Raw genomic sequence first — 24181 nt, 5'->3', positions numbered from 1 at the left:
TTTTGGTAAGTATTTTCGAAATCCTCTAGTGATTTAACACATTTTCGTGTAAATTTCATCATTTTTACACACATTATCATGTGTGAAACCCTTAGGAAAATCACATCTCCAAAGAAGATTATCAACTTCACTCAAGAAGCTAGGCTCGAAATCTTCATCTTCTCACTTCAAACCATCCACAAAATCCACCCAAGGTGAGTTTCATACCCCCATTTTTCGAGTTTTTCATGTTTTTAGGGGGGGGGGGGAATACAAGTCAAAAATTGTTTGTCTTATGGATATTTGCATGTTCCATTCTTTATGTTAAAATATGGGATATTGCTTGCATAAGATGTAGTTAGCACTATTTTTTTTTCTTACAATAATTGTGACATATTAATTTTTGGTATGCAAAGTTAACAAAAACATAACTCATTATATGATACAAATATCATCAGGGAAATATGAGTTGTAAAACTACAAGGTTTTGGTAACTTTTACTAAAATATAGGTTTCCAAGCAAAAATGGTTATATTATAGTTATTTACTATTTTGGTGGGTTACAACCCAAAGATATTATGTTTTGGTAACATATAATGACACTAGACAAGATTACAACTTTATATTTATATAAAAGATTATATAAATAGTCTAAACAAAACATACAAGACAAACTATAATTGGTATAGTCTGGGAGTCACAAAACCACACTTTCATTTCAGAAGAACCATATAATTATTCAATGGTATAATTATTTCATTTTACAAGAAAAAGGAGTCATAGTTCACGTAAATCTGTTGATGCTCTTGTGAGACATTCTCTTCACCGTACCTACCTAGAGTACACTTTAAGATCTGCATTATAACCAGAGTCTCCTGGAGGGAGAGCGAGATAGTTGTGTATAGATCTATACGGGATTGACAACCCCGCACCTAAGCTGTTCGCTACAGTTAGACTGGCAAGTCTAGGGTGACAAATGTCTACCAATTCTGACACCTGAAGAACGTTGTTCATGCATATCAGTCATATTAAGCATGATTATAATAACTCACATAGGGATTAACAAAACATTTGATTTATGGGGTAAATTTCACTTCATCAGTTTTATAAAAAGATAAAACTACATACTATTCTTCAGTACAACATCACTTACATTTCTGGTCTTAGGATTTTTAAGACTACAGTTCATATTTAAGAAAATATTGGATTTTCTGGAAACATACATTATCATATTACAAGGAAAAGATACAAAGGAAATACATACATTTTTAGTCTTGGGTATAAGACTTACAACTTGTTTTTAAAGAAATAATCGGATTTTCTAGAAGTATACGAAACCATTTTACGCGAAACAGTTACAAATCCTTTTCATACAAAATGCTTATGAACTCACCAACTTAGTTGTTGACATTTTTCAAACCACTTGTATTCTCAGGAAATCAGTAACAGGTAACTTCAAGTGACTACCTTTTGGAAAATGGGACGACGTTACAAAGCGTCATTTACTTTTGTCACATATTTTTGATGTTATGTAAACAACACTATGAACACAATGTAATATCTCTACATTCACTATATTGGTTGTGATGCTTGTTTCATTCATATTCAATTGTTATGATACTGTACAATGACGTCATCCGCCCCCGGACGTTTCCGTCGTTCCGGTTCGGGGGTGTGACACCTTCTCGGGGTGCAAGATCCTGAATGACATGATCGATAAGGCCTGCAAGCGGGAAATTGAGTTGGAGCTCCAGACGAAGTGGAAGCCGGAGCAGGTTCAGATAACTGTGGGTCAGACTAAGAGACCCAAGACCTCCGATACCCACTCCAGAGGCCAGCAGGGTCGGGGCCGTTGTGCCAAGTTTGGACAGCCGCAAAGTGGAGCTTGCCGATCAGCAGGTTCATGATGTTTCAATTGTGGCCAGTCGGGTCACGTGAGCAGGGATTGCCCCAAGAGGGATCTGACTTTCTTTCATTGCAATTAGACCGGCCATAAAAAGGCCGATTATCCGAGATTGTCTGAGGAAGCAGTGGTGGCGCCTCCGCCAGCCACCTTGAGGATTACTGATGGCCGTCATGGCATGGCGGAGGCTCCTGTGGTGAAGAGCAGGGCTTTTCAGCTGACCACCGATGAGGCCCATGCAGCGCCGGATGTAGTTACTGGTATGTGTTCTAACCATATCTTTTATTTCTTTCCTTGTTTATTCTTATATTTATTATGATCTTGTATAAGGACCTTCTTGGTCAACAGTTTGTCTGCTCATGTTTTGTTTGATTTGGGGGGGGGGTACCCGATCCATCGTATCTCTTGTGCTCAACAAGAAGTTTCGAGACGCTCCAGGGACTTTGGATTCCCCTCTAGCGGTGGAGATTACGGATAAACGTACCGTGAGTGCTTCGAGGATTTTCCGTGGGTGTGTCCTGAACATATTCGGTGAGAGGTTCCCTATTGAGTTGGTGTTGATTACCTTGTGAGGACCGAAGGTTATCATCGGGATGGATTGGTTGGGCCCCAATAGGGCCGTGATTGATTGCGAGTGGTAGTTAGTGAGAGTTCGAACCCTAAGTGGGGGAGAATTGGTTATTACTTGTGAGAGAGCTTCGCATGGGCCAGCTCTCTGTTCAGCTGCGAGGGCCAGGAGATATCAACAGCAGGTTTGTTACGGGTTTCTAGCTTATGTTTCTGACACGCGGGTTGAGGTCACGACAGAGTTGAGCAGGGTACACATTATGTGGGATTTTCCTGATGTTTTTCCCGAGGAGTTTCCTGGAGTGCATCCCGAGAGGCAAGTCTAGTTTCAGATTGATTTGGTACCTGGTGCGACTCTGATAGCCAAGGCGCCGTATCGCCTAGCACCGCCTGAGATGCAGGAGTTGTCTACGCAGCTGCAGGAGCTGCTAGACAAGGGTTTTGTTCGTACGAGCAGTTCTGTGTGGGGAGAACCGATCCTGTTTGTGAAGAAAAAGGACAGTTCGCACAGGATGTGTATTGACTATCAGGAGTTGAATAAGCTAACGGTGAAAAACCGTTACCCACTCCCGGGATTGACGATTGGTTTGACCGGCTTCAGGGTACATCTTGTTTTTCCAAGATTGATTTGCGGTCAGGATACCACCAGATGAGAGTCTGAGATGAGGATATGCAGAAAACAGCCTTCAGAACACGTTGTGGTCATTACGAGTTTATGGTGATGACTTTCGGGCTCACCAATGCACCAGCAGTGTTCATGGATCTCATGAGTCGGGTCTGCAGGCCGACGCTGGATCGGTCTGTGATTGTTTTCATTGATGATATTCTGGTCTACTACAAGACCAAGGAGCAGCATGCGTAGCATTTTCGAGATGGTTGGGAGACCCTGATGAGGGAGAGACTTTATGCCAAATTCTCCAAACGTGAGTTTTGGTTGCGTGAGATGCAGTTTCTGGGGCATATCGTCAACCGGGAAAGAATCTTGGTCGACTCGGACAAGATCGAGGCTGTGATGCGTTGGGAGGTCCTGAGGACCGCATCGGAGATTTGGAGTTTCTTAGGTCTCGCGGGGTATTATCGGAGATTTATCCAGGACTTCTCCAAGATTTTTGTGCCATTAACCTGTTTCACAAAGAAGAAAGTGACCTTTCGGTGGGGGCCGGATAAGCAATTGGCTTTTAAGACTTTGAGGCAGAGATTGTGTGAGGCCTCGACTCTTGCTCTCCCTGAGGGTTTGGATGAATTTATGGTTTTTTACGATGCCTCTATCTCGGGTTTGGGAGCTGTTCTTATGCAGAAAGGTCACATGATTGCATACGCTTCAAGGCAGCTTAAGCCTCATGAGGCGAATTACCCCACGCATGATTTGGAGTTGGGGGCCGTGCTTTTTGCCCTCAAGATCTGGAGGCACTATTTGTATGGGGTCCGGTGTACTATCTACACTGACCACAAGAGTGTGAGATATTTGATGGACCAGCCAAATATGAACATGAGGAAGCAGAGATGGTTGGATGTGGTAAAGGATTGTGATTGCGAGATCATGTACCACCCTGGGAAGGACAATGTGGTGGCCGATGAGGCGATGCGTTGAGCCACAAGACGGCAAGTACTCATATCAGAGATGTTTGCTTGAGGTTGGTTGTCACCTCGCCTCTGTTAGATTTGATAAAGGAAGCTCAAGTGGAGGGTTTGAAAAAGGAGAATCGGAAGGTTGAGTGGATCCGGGGGAAATTCCCTTGTTTTTCAGGGACAGTCGTGAATTGCTGACTCGGTGTGGTAGGGTTTGGGTCCTGACATCAGGTGGGGTGAGACAGCCGGTACTGGAGGAGGCGCATAAGTCGAAGTTTTATATCCATCCAGGGGCCACAAAGATGTACATGTTGGGTTTTGTGTACTATAACACTCCTATGGTGCACATACAACCCTAATAGCTTTGGAACTAAGTTTTCTCTAGTTATACATGCAACAAAAATTTCCAAAGCTTGAAACCTACAACTAGCATACAATTTGACATATGAATCATAAAAGTAAGTTAGAAGATTACCTCTTAATTGTAGCTTGTAGGAATTGGTCTTTCAAGAGCCTAGCACCTCAAGTGTGATGCCTCAAATGGAATTATAACAAACCAAAAACAAGAGGAGGACTTTGAGAGAGAGGTTTGGAGACACAAAATCGTTTATGGCTTCTAGGAACACATAGTGTATGATTTTGGCTTTAGAGGAATACATATATAGTGTAGAATTCCAAGAGTCATAAGCAAACCCTAATACTTACACTTAGGCTTATGATCCATAATTCATATGGACTAATATTTCATGGACTTTCACATAAGCTTAGTCCATCATGGATCAATAACCCAAACCATATGTATCACTGATTTACACAATCAGTCCCCGTTAATTTAATTAGTCTCTTTTGATCACTAAATTAATTCCAAATTAATTCTTGATCAATACTAATTAAATAATATGATTTCTCAATTAATATATTATACTTATAATATATTAATAAATCACAAATAACCTCTTTCTCAAATATCCATCCTATCAAATTGTTCCATAGTGTTACAACCCAAATGGACCATGCTGCATCGGGTCAAGTACATACCAATTATAGTTATGGGCTTAGACACATAATCCAACAGTACAAGCATTTGAGGTTGAGCTATTGGTGGCCCTGTATGAAAAGGGAGATAGCTTGGTTTGTTGAGTGATGCCTAACTTGCAGCAAAGTCAAGTCCGAGCATCAGAGACTCCACAACAAGGTGCAACCGTTACCCATTCCTATGTGGAAGTGGGAGGAGATCACTATGTACTTCATCACAAAAATGCCTAAGATGGCACATGGTGTTGATTATATCTAGGTCATTGTGGATTGATTAACGAAGAGTGCGCATTTTATCCCGATTGTCGAGAGCATATCCGCAGAGAAGCAAGCTGGTATTTATATCTAGGAGGTGGTAGTTAGGCACGGGGTGCCAGTTTCGGTGGTCTTGGACTGGGACGTTCGCTTCACCTCCAGGTTTCGGTGGTCTCAAAAATATCGTTGTCGAACTGTGATCTTATTAGTAACGCGTCCATTAGATAAGGGATCATATATTCCTCCATTCTAGATATCGTATGAACTGGGACATGGATTTTAATCATTCTCTCTGTTCATGTGTTGTTTCCCGATTTCCGATTTATGACGACCGACTAACTGAACAAATCAAATCAGTCCAGGCTTGGCCAAACGCTTAGGGTTGTCATCACTAAATCATCGAGGGGCCCACATATATCGCTTTTATCCCACATTGGGTAAAAGGAACGGATAAACTTCGACTCATATGCTTGTTGTACTTACTCATCAAATCACACACAACAATATGTTGTATAACACCAAGTTACTGGTGTGTTTACATATGTCAATGTGCGACCGACTTGTAAACTACAACTCACATGTCTAGGTTTCAAGAATATAAGATATTATCGTCTCATGATCACTCGTGATAAAATCCATGAAGTGATTCAAATGAGCGTGGGTTGAATCCAATACTCAAATCTTATTACAGGAGTACTCATGAATACTACAACAACCTTGTGCTATGTCTAAACACCTTTAGACAATCTACAGACCCATTCATGACAGTCTAGCTTCAATACCTACTTCCAAAGTATGATCGAATGTGGATAGTTTGAATAACCTAGTTATTCGGGAAGTCAACACATGCAAAGTGAAACACAAGAATAATCGAATCCAATATGGTCTCAAAACTTTTGAATATAAATAAAACACCTTTTATTTAATCACCATATTGATTACACATTATTCATTGTATAATGTTTCTATTTATCAACTTTATACTTGAATTAAAACAATAGTTATCCCATGCTCGTAGCATGCACACTATGTTTACCTATGGTCCTTTCTTTGTGAAATAGATCAATTGAATACAACTTCAATGAAACTCATTTCACAACTCCAAATTTTTATCACAAGTGTAAGAATGCCAAATTCTTGCCACTGTTAGAATATGTTAGGTTCTAACCCTTATGTAATGATCCTTTTGTAATGTTAATGCACCAAAGCCACAGAGACATGGACAATGAAATTACAAATTATTCCACTAGAGATTGACAACAAAACAATTCCATGGAGGCGAAGTCTCAATTTCAAAGTACATTCCTTTGAACATCCTTCTTGCATAAAAGTTTCTAACCTACATATAGATTCCTAATATCCAACTCCCATTATGGAAACATTTCCATTTTTCCATATGACAACTCATTATTAATAGAATCATGTCTATTCATAATAATGTCAATACAGTCCATTCATTACTATACCTCTAACTGCCCATAAGCAACCAATCTTTGGCGAACCTCAGATTGTTCTTAGCAATTGTTTAACAACTTTAGTCATATCTAGTTCTGTTCCCATTTCCATCTTAATGCCCTAGGAATTTGAAAAATTTGGAACACAAGAATATTATAGCATATGCAATCGATCCTATACCCGAAGCATATGTGATACGATTCATAATATTTTACATAAAGACACGAGTCTTTTGCTATAATATTTCCATATATAGAATTTTCAGTGTTGAAACATTTCAACATGATATTCATATATACTCATGACTAAGTTTGATTAATACTTCAATCTAAGCTTTTAGATTTGAAATAAAGTATGAGTTCCTCTCCCTTAGTTATAGCAAAACTGTTGGGTTTTGTATACTACAACATCCTATGGTGCACATACAACCCTAATTACTTTGGATATATGTTTTCTCTAATTATACATGCAATATTGTTTCCAAAGCATGAAGCCTATAACTAGCATACAATTGACATAAACAACATAAAATTGAGTTATAGAATTACCTCTTTGTTGTAGCTTGTAGTTTTGGCCTTTAAGAACTTAGCACCTCAAATGTGATGCCGCAAATGGTTCACAAACACCATGAACAAATGGAGGACTTTTGAGAGAGTATATGGAGCACTAAAATTCGGCTATGCTTCTCCAAGAATACATGTTCAACAAACTTTAGGCCAAAGGGATGTCATATATATATATATATATATATATATATATATATATATATATATATATAATGTAGGAATCCAAGAGTCATGGGTAAACCCTAATCCATACACTTGGGTTATGATCCATATTTCATGTGGGCTAACTCTTCATAGATACTTACATAAACTTAGCCCATCATGGATCAATAGCCCAAACAATATATATCACTGATTTACATAATCAGTCCCCGTTAATTTAATTAGTCTCTTTTGATCACTAAATTAATTCCAAATTAATTATTGATCAATACTAATTAAATAACATGATTTCATATTAATATATTAGAACTTATAATATATTAATAAATCATAAATAACCTCTTCTCAAAAGTCCATCCTATCAAATTGCTCTGGTGAAGGCAACCCAAATGGACCATGCTACTCTCGGGTCAATTACATACCAATTATAGTTATGGGCTTAGACACCTAATCCAACAGTCTCCCACTTGGATAAGTTTAATAACTATTATTACAAGTACGACTCAACAACCCGACTAGCAATCGTAGCTCTTAAAAGCCGCTGTCGAACTCTGACCTAGTCAATGACACGTCCATTAGATAAGGGATCATATATTTCTCCATTAGATATCGTATGAACTGAGACATGGATTATAATCATTCTCTCTGTTCATGTGATGTTTCCCGATTTTTGATTTATGACGACCGACTAATTGAACAAATCAAATCAGTTCAGGCTTGGCCAAGCACTTAGGGTGTCATCACCAAATCATCGAGGGACCCACGAATATCGCTTTTATCACTCTAAGGGTAAAAGGAATGGATAAACTTCGACTCATATGCTTTCTATATTTACTCATCAAATCACACACAACAATGCGTTTTATAACACCAAGTTACTGGTGTGTTTACACATCATCAATGTGCAACCGATTTGTAAGCTACAACTCACACGTCTCTGTTTTAAGAATATAAGATATTATCGTCTCACAATCACTCGTGATAAAATCCATGAAGTGATTCAGATGAGTGTGGGTTTAATCCAATACTTGAATCTTATTCGAGGAGTACTTATGAACACTGCATCAAACTTGTGTTATGTCTAAAACACCTAGACAATCTACAATCATATTCATGACAATCTTGCCTCAATACCTACTTCCAAAGTATGATCGAATGTGGATAGTTTGAATAATCTTATTATTCTGGAAGTCAAAACCTGCAAAGTGAAACACAAGAATAATCGAATCCAATATGGTCTCAGAACTTATGAATATAAATAAAACACCTTTTATTTAATCACCATATTGATTACACATTATTCATTGTGTAATGTTTCGATTAATCAACTTAATACTTGAATTAAAACAATAGTTATGCCATGCTCCAAGCATGCACACTACGTTTGCCTATGGTCCTTTCTTTGTGAAATAGATCAATTGACAACATTTCAATGATGCTCATTTCACATTTCCAAATCCTTATAGTAAGTGTAAGAATACCAAATTCTTGCCATTTACTATAATCTGTTAGATTCGAAACTTAAATGCAATAATCCTTTTGTAATGTCAATGCACAAAGGTCACAAAGACTATGCCAATGATATTACAAAGTATTCCCTTTGGAAATTGGTTACTGAACCAATTCCATGGAAGCGAAGTCTCATATTCAAAGTACATTCCTTTGAACATCCTTCTTGCATTAAGGTTTCTAATCTTACACAGATTTTATGATTAACTTCCACTTATGGAACATTTCCATAATTCCATATGACTAGAACTTCTGAACAAGAGTTACATCTTCTCAGAACTTGTCCATATGGACCTTCCAAAACTTATACTACACTTCCAACTGTCCATAAGCAACCAATCTTTGGTAATCCTCAGATTGTCCTCGACAATTGCTTAACCATTTTAGTCATATCTCGTTCTAGTCCCTTTTCCCTCTTAATGCCCTAGGCATTTGGAAAATTAGAACAGATTAATATTATAGCATATGGAATCGATCCTATACCCGAAGCATATGGGATACGATTCATAATGTCTTACATAAAGACATGATACTTTACCAGTATTTCGCTATAATATTTCCACATATAGAATTTCCTTATGTTGAATCATTTCAACATAACATTCACATATGTCCATGACTAAATTCGATTAAAATCTCAATCTAAGTTTTTAGATTCGAAATGAAGTATGAATTCCTCTCCCTTAATTATAGCAAAACAACTTTTCAAACCCTGCAACTTTGCGAATTGAAACTTTTGTTTTCTATAATTAACATTGCTAACTCGCAACACTTACCATAATAATTATCCTCCTACTAGCATAATAATTATTATCTTACTAGCATAATACTTATGCTCCCACTAGCTTTGACATGCACCCAGAAATCAACTGGACTTCTAGAAATCAATACTTGTTGACTTTCTTACCAAAGTTCAGATTTCTGATACAAGATGCTTCGATAAGACTTTATCTAGGCTCCTCAAACTTATACACCTTTACTTAGATAGCTCACATGTGTGTCTAAACAATTTTAGAACTTACAACAGTAAGTCTCAAATGTTTAGACCTTTTTCCATTTCTCACAATTCGAACTATGAAGAGGGATGTCGTAATCATAATCGAATTTGAGAATGAAAATATCACAATTTCTAACTATTTAAAATATACTTAGTGAAAGCGTTTCCTCACAATCATTTTCATGAATTGGAGAGAAACCTTATGACACTTAGATTTTATGGTTTATGTGTTCCTATCCATGTGAATTTGTCATAACCATAATCACACGACAAGGTTATTGACAAATCCAAACTCATATGGACTGAACCTGTTCAATCTTAATTTCTTACCACATGGCAGCTCAAGGGCATACCATTTCTTCCAAGTTGTTATGCAAACAGTTGAGAACTGAAAGAACTCACATGCATTGTCAACTTTAACTGGAATGGGCACAAAAACAAGAATATGCCAACACAATAGATTACAAACCTCAATTAATGTGCTAGTGATTAACAATAGGTTTATTCTTGATTAGTTCTTGAAGCTTTTCAAGATCTTTAAGACTCCCACAGACCTCTTGACATATAAGACTCTCTTTGTCAATAAACATTACTTGACAAAGAAATATTCAATAGTTAGTGCGGTCTCTTATCAAGACAAAACATTTCACACAGTTGGTCTTAGTTGGTCTTTGCTTATCCAAGACATGAAAACTTACCAATTTCAAATGTACAGGAGTAAGAAACATTTTACTCTACATTTGATAAGTGTTATAAACCTTCTTAAGATTTTGTCACTCAAGGCACAATCTTGGAGTATGACTCTAAGACTTGATTTTGGAACGAAGTATGACTCACCTTTTGATTTAACCATATCAACAATTCACGATTCCTCTTCTTAGCCATACAAATGCACTAAGATGTCCTTAGAGGATCAATTGTGATATGGTTTCATAACCACTAAGATAATCATAAAAAACGATACTTAAGTACTCTCCCTTCTTCTCAGATTGGAGAAACTTTTTATCTTTCTGCCTAATTTGATTCTTCTTATTCGTTCTGCCATACATTGAAACTTTTCCAATGATTCAGAATTACACTTAATCTTTTAAGCATAACCATATTTACTAAACTTTAGTAAATCATAACGAATAGTCTTATTGTTCTTTGTGGTGGACCTGATCAGCGTATAACCAAGTGTACCCGATCCCCTGGTCCTTCACTTGACTCACATATACATGTGAACAAGGAATTAGTCTTAATATCCCAAAGATGAAGTTCTCATTCATCACAATATACAAGTTGCATGATTCCAAGTTTCTATCCAACTGAAACTTGGGTGATGAGAATCTTTCCTTATTTGGTAAATCTTGACACTACCACAAACGAAAGAATCAAATCCATTTCCAATATTGCTATCAATGGAAATATATAAACAACAATTTTCACAAATGTCATTGTAAGGAAACTTAAAATAAAATAAAATCAAAATTTATTTATTAAAATTATGGAAAACTTTTCCTTACAATGCAAATACATATGAAAACTATGTTCTTATCTATTCCTAAGCAATCTGTCATAACTCTTAAGCAGCATCTCAAAATTCTGATCATCGAACCATGCGATCAAAATCCATCTCTTCACGATCAGAATCAGCCTACTCTTCCTTTAAGTTTCCTTCCATTCCTTTGATCCTACAAAACATCAAAATGTAATTACATTACATCATGTATTAAGAATCTCCAAATAGGAACTTAATGGAGTTAGATAGTGGGCTTACCTGAAGTAGAGTCAAACATTTTGACTTTACCATCCTTGCGATCTTTCAGGTAAATATGGAAGCTTCGCAACCAATGCCCCTTCTCTTGGCAATAGAAACATATGGACTCTTTAGGAATGGTACACGGGACTATCTCAGACTTATCCTTTCTCTTTACCATTTGGTCAAATGACTTGACCATGGCCGATGCCTTTCCATTGGGAAGAGAAAGCTTTTCTGGACTTCCAATGTTACCATTGTCAATGTCCATGGAAGTTTGGGAAGTAGATCTTCCAATCAAATTTGCTTTACCAGTGCGCCAAATCATTACTGATTCAACAGCAATTAGCAAATAGGTTAGATCAATAAGGGTCATGTCGTGATCTCCCATATAGTTGTCCTTAAAGAACCCACTATATGACTTAGGAAGTGATTGAAGAACCAAGTCAACAACCAACTTCCTTGAAACAACGACACCCATCATTCCCATCCTGTTAATGTGTGACTTCATCTCCAAGACATGTGCACACACAGACTTTCCATCTTGGTGTTTGCTAGCCAATAGGGCTTGAGTGACCTTGAACTTTTCAAGTCTTTGAACTTGTGGGTTAGGGAGAATTATTGGAGGAGGTGGAGGAAGTGAATTTCCACTGCAGCACTAAAAAAGGGATTAATCTTTCACCTTGATCGTCTTGTGGAATACCATCTTTATAAAGAAAGCTTTTTCCAAAAGATTCGGGAACACCATAGTAGTATGAACTAGACATCTACAAGGGAGAATTCAAGTTTTTGTTGATTTAAGTCCTTAATATAACATGCAAATGAAATATTAAGGCTAGGACCCAACACAATATTTTACAATTCGGAAGAGGGATGCCGTAATCCAATTGCAAAATATTTGAAGGTAGGTAAATGACAATTTACCAATTTCCACCATGAAAAACGAAATTGATTATTAAGTTTTAAATGAATTGAAATTCCTAGATTCTTTTGAGATTCATTAAGCTTTTCAATGGCATGTTTAATCTCGATTATGCCCTTCAAGTTTGTGACTGGGATACCGAGGATCACAAACAAGGTGTGAATAACCATGCAAATTAGCTTGGTACTCTCGATGTCATTTATCACCTAATCAATGTGCCGGTTAACCACACACGCTCCATTGATCTATGAAAAACATCGAGCTACCCTTTTCCACACATTGTCAGTCCCAGATTAGTGTGCCGGTTAACCACACACGCTCCACTAACGACTTATCAAGGTGCAAAGTGCAATTTCATGGGTTAGCACCAAATTCACATTTTTCCTAAGTAACTAAGATTGGGAATTTATAAGTGTTTAGTTACTTCGTATTTTCATTATACTTTTAATGAGAATTAATGTCCTATCCTACCCGTTCGGCTAACGACCCTCCACCAGTCAAGGAAGCGGTGGGTGAGAGTGGACACCCATTAAACCACCATTTTATAGGCAGTAACCTTATACCCCCCTTATAGACCGGTTTCGTGAATGAGGCCTACTAACGGTAAGACTGACTTTTAACTTATACATATATAAAATATTAAAATTTTAATTTTATATAGTATAAGGGTGTATTTTAAACATTTAAATACTTGGTGGTTTAATCTATTAATAAATTATACTATTAATTTAATTAATCTTAAACCATGTTATAATGGATTTATTAAACTTCTCTTTTAATTAAACACTTGAATTAATTTAATAAAGTCCATAAGGTGTAATTGAACTATTCAAAGCATCTAGGTTATTAAAAATTCAAAATTAAAACTATTTAATTAATTTTTATGTTATGAACCCTAGAGTTACATCTTTTGAAACCTTTCAATTACAAGAGTTTCTTAATTTGAGACTTTTCAACTACCAAAACTTGAGGACAAGTTTTGTAACTCTTTAAAACTTTTTGGTTTTCCATAACTTATGAGTTAATGTGGTTTTTATGAAAAAAATTTTCATGTTCCATAACTTGAGGACAAGATATGGAGGACTTTAAAAAACATTTAAGATCAATTTTACCAAGCAAAATTATCATATAGTTTTTCATGATCTAAATTAACTCATATAGCAAGACAATTCATATCAAATAATACAAATAATTATCTTATTATCATAAAATTTGACAATTGTCATTTAATTGGATGAGGATCATCATTACCAAATCAGAAAATACATTTTTTATGATTACAAAACAGTTTGTGGTAATGATCCTAGTCCAATTCTGGCCAAAAACTCGAAATTCTACAACCAGAAGCATCTACTCGACGAGTACATGAACTGGACTCGTCGAGTTGCCCTTTTACTGAGTGGACTCGTCGAGTCAGTCAATGGACTCGGCGAGTTCATCAGTCAGAGTCCATAAAATCGATTTTTTCCAGCTTGGAAAAATAACCAAGCATCAAATATAATAGAAAACAATCATAAGCTCTGATACCACTGTTGGGTTTTGTATACTACAACATCCTATGGTGATCATACAACCCTAATTGCTTTGGATCTATGTTTTCTCTAATTATACATGCAATATAGTTTCCACAGCATGAAGCCTACAACCAGCATACACTTGACATAAACAACATAGAATTGAGTTATATAATTACCTCTTTGTTGTAGCTTTTAGTTTTGGCCTTTAAGAACTTAGCACCTCAAATGTGATGCCTCAGATGGTTCACAAACACCATGAACAAGTGGAGGACTTTTGAGAGAGAATATGGAGCACTAGAATCCGGCTATGCTTCTCCAAGAATACATGTTCAACCAACTTTAGGCAAAAAGTGTGTCATATATAGTGTAGGAATCCAAGAGTCATGGGTAAACCCTAATCCATACACTTGGGTTATGATCCATATTTCATGTGGGCTAACTCTTCATGGATACTTACATAAACTTAGCCCATCATGGATCAATAGCCCAAACAATATATATATCACTGATTTACATAATACGTCCCCGTTAATTTAATTAGTCTCTTTTGATCACTAAATTAATTCCAAATTAATTATTGATCAATACTAATTAAATAACATGATTTCATATTAATATATTATAACTTATAATATATTAATAAATCATAAAGAACCTCTTCTCAAATGTCCATCCTATCAAATTGCTTTGGTGAAGGCAACCCAAATGGACCATGCTACTCTCGGGTCAAGTACATACCAATTATAGTTATGGGCTTAGACACCTAATCCAACAAAAACAACTTCTCAAACTCTACAAATTTGCGAATTGAAACTTTCGTTTTCTATAATTAACATTTCTAACTTGCAACACTTACCATAATGATTATGCTCCCACTAGCTTAACAATTATTTCTTTAATAACATAACACTTATGCTCCCACTAGCTTTGACATGTGCTCAGAAATAAGGTGGACTTCTAGAAATCAATACTTGTTGATTTTCTTACCCAAGTTCAGGTTTCTGATACAAGATGCTTCGATAAGACTTTATCTAGGTTTCTCAAACTCATACACCTTTGCTTAGATAGCTTACATGTGTGTCTAACCATTTTCAGAACTTACAGTAATAAGTCTCAAATGTTTAGACCTTTTTCCATTTCTCACAATTCGAACTATGAAGAGGGATGTCGTAATCATAATAGAATTTGAGAATGCAAATATCACAAATGCTATCTCCTTAAAATCTACTTAGTGAAAATGTTTCCTCACAATCATTTTCATGAAGCGGAGAGAAACCTTTGTCACTTAGATTAATGGTGTATGTGTTCCTATCCATGCAGATTTGTCATAACCATAATCACAAGACAATGTTAGTGACAAATCCAAACTCATATGGACTGAATGTGACAACCGTCAAATTTCGGTCAAGTCAAAGTCAAACAAAGTCAACAAGTCAAACCGGTCAACTCCATTAACCCTTGTATGTTAGGGTTTACATTATACAATTCGCTATATCAATGAGAAAACATCATTTGAAAAATTCATGTGTTTGATTTTCCTTAGCCTTAACAGTGCTAAACAACGAACCAAAGCGATAAAACACTATTGCACAATCATCGGGATTGAGTAAGACACTAAATCATGGCTTAACGGGGTTTATGGACCTTTCGTTGCGAAGCCGGACACTCAAAAAGATCACAAACGAAACCTCTCACAATCTCTTTCACTCAACCTCTCTCTATTAAAATCTCTCCCAAATCTCTCCCGAATCTCTCCCAAATCTCTCTCAAAAGTTCCTTTAAATTTTTGTAATCATTCGGGCCATCCCGACCCTTAACTGGGTCAAAAACCACTTGAAACGGGGTAAAAACGGGTAAAATAGGCTTAAGGACCCAAAACTAAAGCTTCAGGACCGAAGTCCCTGTCATAAAGGAAGACGACACACATTTGTCTGTCGTAACCTTACGACGCGCGTGTTGATGACACGCAATGAGTATCAAGGAAGCCCCTGTCATAAAAGAAGACGACATGCATTTTTGCGTGTCATAATGTTTCCGGTTTTTCGACTACGACTTTGTTTTAGGCCCGTTTTTCATCATTTTAACGCGGGATTTTCACCAAAAACTTTATTTTTACAGTTAGAACTCTATATTTCAGTAATCCCTATGTTTTTAGGGCCATTCATACCAATAATTAGTGGGGGAGGTGCTTGAGGTGGAAAGATGACTTTACTTTACTTTATGTCACATGCCACCACTCACACCCACTACATGGCCAACTCTTTCCCACTACATGACCAACTCTTACCCACTACATGACCAACTTATACCCACTACATGACCAGCCCCACTCCTTGTCTAAGTATAAAAACCCATCCCTTCATACTTCTTTCATTCTCTCATTTTCCTCCAAGGATCACACTCCAAATTCTCTCACCATTCTCTCTCAATTCCAAGACTTCCAAGGCTGATTATCAAGCTTTCTTCCACTCTTGGTAAGTATAATTCATTCTTCTTATGATTATTACACATCCTTCTACTCAAAATCATAAGAATCTTACACAAACATCGTCACCTTCATGTTAGGTTCTCGATTCGTCAAGGCATCTTCTAAGTGTTCTTGGGTTGAACACTTCTCTTCTCCAACATCCATCCTCTAATAACACATAAGGTGAGTTCATACCCCTATATTTTCATATTTTTCTTAAGTTTTAAGGGGGGGAATACAAGTTAAAACACCAAAAACACAACTAAACTCATTTAACAGTCTTCAACAGAAACGTTTAACTCCATTCACGGACTGTTTTGGTCAACTTAAACATTTTAGTTTTCAAAACTGTTTCAGACGCATATAGTTCAGGTTCATACCTTTAAAATTACTACTTGCACATCACCATATGATTTTTCTACGATTTATGGTGATTTTTACAAAACTGTCTATCATTTCAGAAACAAAACCGGACCAGTCTGTGAATATGAATATTTTCACACAAGTTGGAGATCACTAAAAATCATAAGAAAATTTATGAACAAACTAGACACACTTTATAAACTCTCAGAATTTGCGGTTTTTGATTTAGACCTTTGATGATTTTTCTATAAATTTTCTAAGAACAGTAACAGAAACGTTATTACTAGAAAAATACCATCAATTTCATTTACGCCTTGTAACTCGTTGAGCAAGGTGTATATCATTATGTAATCATATATTATTACACTATATGTCATTTTGTCTTGGTAATTAGACATACATCAGAAAACAAATAGATTTTTACCTTCACAAGTATGGTAAATAATTAATTTTTATAAACAAAGTTTACATCCGTTATACACAAACATTTGGTAAACTATGACAATTATAGTTTATGAACACTACTACTACCCTTGTTGTGATAAACTATAATAGGTATAGTTTATGATACATTTACATAACAAACTATAATTTGTATTAATACTCTATTCTCGTTTAGCAGTTCCTAAACCAAAACTATTAATTATATTAGGTTCTACGCCATTTTGACCCGGACCGTCTATCGTACGACACACGCATTTCGTTTTGGGACTAATGTGAGTAATCTACCCCATATTTTATAATTTTCAATACTTTTGGGGTGTATCATGTGGTTCTAATATGTTCCAACTTCATTTTATTGTTTTATCACAATTGAGACATTGTTGGGACATTTATACGTGAGTCATTAATTGTATAACTATTGTTTGTTTACGCTACATGTACTTGTAGTGCATTATCATTTTTAGTCTAATCTCCATGACTATGCCCGTATTCTTGAGGTACGTTATGGACAATAATATCGCTATTGGGTTGACCACCCCGCCTTGGGACGCTAAGGTGATTGATCGCACGTGGTTGAGTGTGTATGATGATTAGATGCTCCATCCTATATATATATTTATTTGAGATAACGGTTTATAAATCCAAAATTGATTAACAAATGATAACAACAACAATAAGTCCTCACCCTATGTATACATATGTATATATATATATATATATATACATATGTATACATAGGGTGAGGACTTATTGTTGTTGTTATCATTTGTTAATCAATTTTGGATTTATAAACCGTTATCTCAAATACAATTGTTTGCCGTCTTCAAAAGAAAACAAATTTCAAATTATAAATGTTTCAACTTCACAAATTTTCTCTACTAAAATTAGATTACTCACCAACTCTCGTAGTTGACCTGTTTTTACCCATGATGCAGATTTGGAGAATGAAGTTGATGAAAAATAGGTTGTGCCTTAGAAATCCACAAGACTATTTAAATTTGATGTAATAAATGTTGTTCGTATTTGGATTTGTATTTGTATGTTGTGGATCTTGTTTGCATACTTAGTACTTAATTGAATCTAATCATATTATAACATAGTTGTCATGAGACTTTGAACAATATATCACGCCTTGATCGATTCTGACAAGGATCGGGGTGTGACACTGAACTTGTTCAATCTTAATTTCTTGCCACCTGGAAGCACAAGGGCCTACCATTGCTTCCAGATTATTATGCAAACAATTGAGAACTCATAGAATTCACATGCGTAGTCAACTTAACTGGAATGGGCACAGAAACAAGAATATGTCAACATGATAGGTTACAAACCTTAAGTCGTGTGCTAGTGATTAATAACAGGTTTATTCTTGATTAGTTCTTGAAACTTTTCAAGATCTTTAAGACTCCCACTTTCCTCTTGACATATAAGATTCTATTGTCAGGAAACATTCCTTGACAAACAAATATTCAAGAGTTAGTACGGTTTCTTATTAAGACAAACACTTCACACAATTGGTCTTAGTTGGTCTTTGTTTTATCCAAAACATCACAACTACCAATTTGAATGTGTTATAACCTACTTAAGATATGTCACTCAAGTCATAATCTTGGAGAATAACTCTAAGACTCAATTTTGGAATGAAGTATGACTCTCCTTAATTGATTTAACCATTTCAATAATTCTCGATACCTCTTCTTATCCATGCAAATGTACTAAGGTGTCCATAGATGATAAATTGTGACATGGTTCCATAATCACAAGGATGATCATAAAACACGATACTAAAGTACTCTCCCTTCCTTTCAGATTGGAGAACTTTTTATCTTTCTGCCTAATTGATTCTTCTTATTCGTTATGCTATACATTGGCACCTATCCAATGATTCAGAGTTATACTTAATCTTGTAAGCATAACCATATTTACTAAACTTTAGTAAATCATGACGAATAGTCTTATCGTTCTTTGTGGTGGACCTGACCAGTGTACAACCAAGTGTACCTGATCCCCTAGTCCTTCACTTGACTGACATATACATGTGAACAAGGAATTAGTCTTAATTTCCCAAAGTTGAAGGTTCTCATTCATCATACAATGCAAATCGCATGACTCCAAGTTTCTATCCAATTGAACCTTAGGAGATGAGAATCTTTCCTTATTTGGTAAATTTTGACACTACCACAAACGAAAGAATCAAATCCATTTTCCAATATTGATAACAATGGAAATATACAAACATCAATTTTCACAAATGCCATTGCAAGGATAAATATAAAATAAGACAAAAATTAAAATTTTTATTTACTTATAAAACACAGAAAACTTGTCCTTACAATGAAATTACAAATGAAAACTATGTTATTACATATTCCTAAGCAACCTATCATAACTGCTAGTAGCAGCTCACAAATCTGATCATCGAACCATGCGATCAAAATCCATCTCTTCGCGACCAGACTCAGCTTACTCTTCCTTTAAGCTTCCTTTCTTTTCTTCGATCCTACAAAACATCAAAATGTAATCTTATCACATCATGTATTAATAATCTCCAAATAGGAACTTAATAGAGTTAGATAGTGAACTTACCTGAAGCAGAGTCATACATTTTGACTTTACCATCCTTGTGGTCCTTCAGGTAGATATGGCAGATTCGCAACCAATGCCCCTTCTCTTGGCAATAGAAGCAAACAAACTCTTTCTGAATGGTACATGGGACAATCTCAGACTTAGCCTTTCCCTTTCCCTTGGAAGGAGAAATCTTTTCTGGACTTCCAAGGTTTCCATTGTCATTGTCCATGGAAGTTTGGGAAGTAGATCTTCCAATAAAATTTGCTTTACCAGTGCGCCAAATCATTTATGATTCAGCAGCAATTAGCAAATAGGTAAGATCGATAAGGGACATGTTGCGGTCTGTCATATAGTAATCTTTAATGAACTCACTATATGACTTAGGAAGTGATTGAAGAACCAAGTCAACAGCCAACTTCCTCGTGACAACGACTCCTAACATTCTCAGCTTGTCAATATGCAGCTTCATGTCCAAGACGTGAGCACATACAGACTTTCCATCTTCATGTTTTCTTGCCAAAAGGGCTTGAGTGACCTTGAACTTTTCAAGTCGACGAACATGTGGATCAGGGAGAATTATTGGAGGAGGTGGAGGAAGTGAAGTATGATTTCTTGGAACATCATCTTCATGAGAAAAGCTTTTTCCAAAAGATTCGGGAAGACCATAGTTGTCTGAATTAGACATCTACAAGGGAGAAATTCAAGTTTAGTTGATTTAAGTCCTTAATATAACACCCAAAATGGAATATTAAGGCTAGGACCAAACATAATATTTCACAATTTGGAAGAGGGATGCCGTAGTCCAATTGCAAAATATTTGAAGGTAGGTAAATGACGATTTACCAATTTCCACCATGAAAAACGAAATTGAATATTAAGTTTTAAATGAATTGAAATTCCTAGATTCTTTTGAGATTCATTGAACTTTTCAATGACATGTTTAATCTTGATTATGCCATCTCAAGTTTGTGACCGGGATGCCTAGGATCACAAACAAGGTGTGAATAACCATGCAAATTAGCTTGGTACACTTAATGTTACAAATCATCCAATCAATGTGCCAGTTAACCACACACGCTCCATTGATCAATGATTAACATCAAACTACCCTTTTCCACACATTGTCAGTCCTAAATTAGTGTTCCGGTTAACCACACACGCTCCACTAACTACTTAACAAGGTGCAAAGTGCAATTTCATGGGTTTGCACCAAATTCACATTTTTCATAAGTAACTAAGATTGGGAATTTATAAGTGTTCAGTTACTTGGTATTTTCATTATACTTTTAATGAGAATTAATGTCCTATCCTACCCGTTCGGCTAACGACCCCCACCAGTCAAGGAAGCGGTGGGCGAGAGTGGACACCTATTAAACCACCATTTTATAGACAGTAACCTTATACCCCCCTTATAGACCGGCTTCGTGAATGAGGCCTACTAACGGTAAGACTGACTTTTAACTTATACATATATAATATATTAAACTTTTAATTTTATATAGTATAAGGGTGTATTTTAAACTTTTAATATACTTGATGGTTTAATTAATAAATTATACTCTTAATTTAATTAAACTTAAACCATATGATTGTGGATTTAATAATACTCTTTTAATTAAACATTTAATTAACTATTAATAAAGTTTATAAGTATTAATTGAACTATTCAAAAACATCAAGATGCTAAATCAAATTAAAACTATTTAATTAATTTTAAGTTATGAACCCATGAGTTACATTTTGAAAACTTTTCAAATTACTTGGGTTTCTTTGAATTCAATGTTTCTTAATTGAGACTTTTCAACTTTTAAAACTTGAGGGCAAGTTTTATAATTCTTGAAAAAGTTTTGAACTTCATAACTTAAGGAGTTAATTTGTTTTATGAAGATGAGACTTTTCAAGTTCCATAACTTATGGAACTCTTCAAAAACATTAAGATCAATTTATTTGTAACTCCTTTAAAAAAACTTTTGAGTTCCAAATTTGATGACAAAATTTGTAACTCTTGAAAACTTTGCATTTCCATAAGTTATGAGTTTAATGTCATTTTAATGGATGAGACTTTTCATGTTGCATAACTTGAGTACAAGTTATGGAAGTCATTAAAAACATTTAGATCAATTTTAACAAATAAAAATTTCATATAATCTATGATTGATCTAACCAAACTCATAAAACAAGATAATACCAAATCAACAATTTACAAGTAATTTTGTTTATCATAAAAACCAACAATTATCTTAAAATTTTGACAATTATCTTTTGATTGGATGAGTATAATCACTACCATATCAGAAAAATTAGATTTTATGATGCAAAACAGTTTGTGGTAGTGATCCCAATCCAATCCAGGCCAAAAATCCCGAAAATCTGCCAACAGACTGTCCGAGTCGTCGAGTCAGTTTATGGACTCGTCGATTTCATGATGAACTCATCGAGTTCATGAGTGGACTCGGCGAGTCCATGCTGACAGAATGAAGATTTTCATTTTTCCAGCTTTGAACAATTCACAAATGCAACTATATAACATAAAACTACCCATGGCTCTGATACCACTGTTGGGTTTTGTGTACTATAACACTCCTATGGTGCACATACAACCCTAATTGCTTTGGATATAAGTTTTCTCTAGTTATACATGCAACAAAAATTTCCAAATCATGAAACCTACAACTAGCATACAATTTGACATATGAATCATAAAAGTAAGTTAGAAGATTACCTCTTAATTGTAGCTTGTAGGAATTGGTCTTTCAAGAGCCTAACACCTCAAGTGTGATGCCTCAAATGGAATTATGAAAAACCAAGAACAAGAGGAGGACTTTGAGAGAGAGGTTTGGAGACACAAAATCGTTTATGGCTTCTAGGAACACATAGTGTACGATTTTGGCTTTAGAGGAATACATATATAGTGTAGAATTCCAAGAGTCATAAGCAAACCCTAATTCTTACACTTAGGCTTATGATCCATAATTCATATGGACTAATATTTCATGGACTTTCACATAAACTTAGTCCGTCATGGATCAATAGCCCAAACCATATGTATCACTGATTTACACAATCAGTCCCCGTTAATTTAATTAGTCTCTTTTGATCACTAAATTAATTCCAAATTAATTCTTGATCAATACTAATTAAATAATATGATTTCTCAATTAATATATTATACTTATAATATATTAAAAAAACACAAATAACCTCTTTCTCAAATAGACAAATATCCATCCTATCAAATTGTTCCAGAGTGTTACAACCCAAATGGACCATGCTGTATCGGGTCAAGTACATACCAATTATAGTTATGGGATTAGACACATAATCCAACAGTACAAGCATTTGAGGTTGAGCTATTGGTGGCCCTGTATGAAAAGGGAGATAGCTTGGTTTGTTGAGTGATGCCTAACTTGCAGCAAAGTCAAGGCCGAGCATCAGAGACTTCACAACAAGGTGTAGCCGTTACCCATTCCTATGTGGAAGTGGGAGGAGATCAATATGTAGTTCATCACAAAATGCCTAAGATGGCACATGGTGTTGATTCTATCTAGGTCATTGTGGATTGATTAACCAAGAGTGCGTATTTTATTCCGATTGTCGAGAGCATATCCGCAGAGAAGCAAGCTGGTATTTATGTCTAGGAGGTGGTAGTTAGGCACGGGGTGCCAGTTTCGGTGGTGTTGGACTGGGATGTTCGCTTCACCTCCAGGTTTTGGAGAACGTTTCATGAGGAGTTGGGAACTCAGTTGCATTTCAGTACAACATACCACCATCAGACCGATGGTCAGAGCGAGTGGACGATCCAGAAACTCGAGGATATGCTTTGGGCTTGTGTGTTGGATTTTAGAGGGATTTGGGATACTTACCTTCCACTGGCCGAGTTCTCCTACAACAACAGTTATCATGCTAGAATTGACCGACCACCATTTGAGATGTTGTACGGGAGGAGGTGCAGGACCCCGATTTGTTGGGGCGAGGTTGGTCATTGTCACAACCCAAAATTTTTGTCCTGTAAACTCAAACACAGCAACCAAAGGTCAAATTTATAGGTTTCTAAGCCTAGTATAAGTCAGGGTTGTGTGTTAGGGAGTGAACCACTAAGGAAACGAGTTAGGAGTATTGCATTCAGGCCATAAACCTCATCAAGTGAAGTTCGCGACAGCAAACC

The 24181-nt window shown here is 35.9% G+C and overlaps 1 long non-coding RNA gene across 1 annotated transcript; it reads left to right on the top strand.

Annotated features, from left to right (window-relative positions):
* Positions 1-16561: 16561 nt before the first annotated feature.
* LOC145107465 (uncharacterized) lies at positions 16562-17745 on the top strand. The gene is made up of 3 exons (XR_013707874.1): positions 16562-16648; positions 16740-16824; positions 17657-17745. It is a non-coding gene; the product is annotated as an uncharacterized LOC145107465 (long non-coding RNA).
* Positions 17746-24181: the final 6436 nt, after the last annotated feature.

Source organism: Lactuca virosa, chromosome 4 (genome assembly GCF_052849685.1).
Source record: "Lactuca virosa cultivar CGN04683 chromosome 4, Lactuca_virosa_CGN04683_v6, whole genome shotgun sequence".
Lineage (NCBI taxonomy): Eukaryota > Viridiplantae > Streptophyta > Magnoliopsida > Asterales > Asteraceae > Lactuca > Lactuca virosa.
Note: the sequence above shows the minus strand (reverse complement) of the source record. Positions and strands in the feature narration are given on the sequence as shown.